Source organism: Mesoplodon bidens (assembly GCF_964165515.1).
Source record: "Mesoplodon bidens genome assembly, chromosome: 3".
Lineage (NCBI taxonomy): Eukaryota > Metazoa > Chordata > Mammalia > Artiodactyla > Ziphiidae > Mesoplodon > Mesoplodon bidens.
This window is the reverse complement of record NC_138178.1, coordinates 120,215,055-120,217,336: the sequence shown is the minus strand read 5'-3', so window position 1 is coordinate 120,217,336 and position 2,282 is coordinate 120,215,055. Positions and strand designations below refer to the sequence as shown.

At 39.7% G+C, this 2,282-nt stretch overlaps 1 pseudogene across 1 annotated transcript; it reads right to left on the bottom strand.

The window, feature by feature from the left end:
- Positions 1–363: 363 nt before the first annotated feature.
- LOC308614075 (proteasome activator complex subunit 3-like) lies at positions 364–922 on the bottom strand (annotated as a pseudogene). The gene has a single exon. The product of its transcript is annotated as a proteasome activator complex subunit 3-like (transcript).
- Between the last annotated feature and the right edge of the window lie 1,360 nt (positions 923–2,282).

The following is a 2,282-nucleotide window of genomic DNA, read 5'->3' as shown; positions in this document are numbered from 1 at the left end:
CTAACCATCAAAAGGAAGAAAACACGAAGCCCAAGATATTAGCTTGTCTCCCCCAAAGGAAGGAAAAGTGGAAGAGAGAAAGCATATGTTTCTTGCACTAACATATTGGGCACACAAACCTGGAGTTCTCCAGAAATTAGGACAGGTTTATTGATTTTATTTTATTATGAGGTATTAGGGAAGGAAATAGAAGGCCTGTAAAAAAGGCCTGTGTCACAGAACTACATGACAGTTTCACTAAACTCTAACTAAAAACACAGAGAAGTGTTATTACTATTTCCAGCCAGTTTCCCCATCACCATAGTCATGTAACAAACTAAGGTGATGTGGGTCTTGAGCCAGACTCACAGAGTCCCCTGGCCTTCACCTCTGTACAGTGTCTCTGCATTTGATCTTTTTGATATTTTTCAGGATCATGTCATGTAGAATGACATATTGATTCTTTAGCTCTGTTATGATGAGCTAAAAGCTATTATGTTCTTTCTCATCAATACCTGTCAGGGTGCAGGATAGTCCTCCACATGGGGATATTTAGGTATTTTGGAAACCGATTTGGCTCTTGTAACATAATATCTAGAAATCTGAACCAGATGAGATGCAGCTCTCAACATTCTTAGTTCTGCAATTGTCTTCTCCTAAATGGACACCCCAAAGTTGTTCCCATCTTCTAACATAGGAATTAGGAGTTGTACCCACATTTTTATGGTGCTTCATTTCAGGATCAGCAGCCAGATCTCAGGTTTCACTGTCTCAAAACTCTCCACTAACTCCTGGTTGCTTTTTAGCATTACATTGGGCATCACAAATACCGTGGTTCCTTGGAAGGCCTCCACACTCACCCAATCTTCGCTTCTTGGAAGTGGGGTCTTCCAGTCCATTGTGGCTATTGGTGAGAAGAATAGTCAGGGACCAGCAGACTCATGTCTGAGTGGATCTGAGTTAGGTTACATATGTTTAGGATTGGTCCTTTCAAAAAACTGTCAAGTTCTAACAACTTCTTTGAGAAAATGTTTTCCACCAAATCTTCTGCCTCAGTTGTGATCTTCTCTCTGAAAGAATCAACCTTTGAATGGTGGGTAGCGTCAGGGGGACTAGAGGAATCTCAGTGCTCCCTGGAGGTGGCTGCCCTCGCTTGGCTCACACACAGCTTGCTGATTCCCACCCTCAGTTCCTTCCTCCCACTTGCTCTCCTGCTGCCTGCTGCCTGATCACACTATAATTATCTTAATTACTCCCTTTACATGTATCACTGTTCCAATTTTTACTTCAACCATCAAATATAAAACTTGAGAAGGAAACTGAATTTGCCCACATATTTGCCATTTCCATGTTCTTTCTTGCTTCCTGATGTTCCAAGTTTCCTTCTTTTAGAGAACTTCCTTTAGCTATTCATTTAGGGCAGGTGTGCTGGCAACAAATTCTCTATTTTCCATCATTTCAGAATGTTATTATACTCCCTGTCACTCCTAACATTTTTAAGCAATTGCTTTTTTTCTTCATTTCCGATGTTCCAAATTTCTGTTATCATTTCCCCCTTTGTATTAGTTTCCTAGGACTGCCATAACAAAGTACCATAAACTTGGTGGTTGGCCTACAAAAACAGAAATTTACTGTTTCACAGTTCTAGTTGCTAGATGTTCAAGATCAAGTTGTTGGTAGGGTTTGTTCCTTCTGAGGTCTGTAAGGAAACATCTGTTCCATGCCTCTCTGGGTCTTCACGTTGTCTTCCCTCTATCCTTGTCTTTGTGTCCAAAATTCTTCTTTGTATAAGGACACCAGTCACATTGGATTACAGCCCACCCAAATGAGCACATTTTCACTTGATTCTCTCTGTAAGAAATCTGGGGGCTTCTAGATACCTTTTTTTTGGGAGGGGGGGACACATCAACCCATAACATCCTCTTTTTGAAGAAATTCCTTTAAGTAATTTTTTTAGAGCAGTTCTGCTGCAGTGAGTTATTTTAGTTTTGCTTCATCTGAGAAAGCTCTTATTTTACCTTTATCCGTAAATAATATTTGCCCTGAATACTGAAACTTGGTTTAAAGCTTTTTTCTTTCAGCACTTAGCACTGTGGTACCCTTACTTTCTGGAGTCCATGGTATCTAGTGAGAAATCTGCAGTCATTGAAATTATTGTTCTCTATAGACAGTGTTTTTTGTTGTTTTCTGTTTGTTTTCTCTAAGAATGTTTTAAAGACTTTTTTCTTTATCTTTCATTTTCAGTAGTGTCTGGTCATGGAGTCCTTTGTATTTACCCTATTTGGGATTCACTAAGCTTCTTC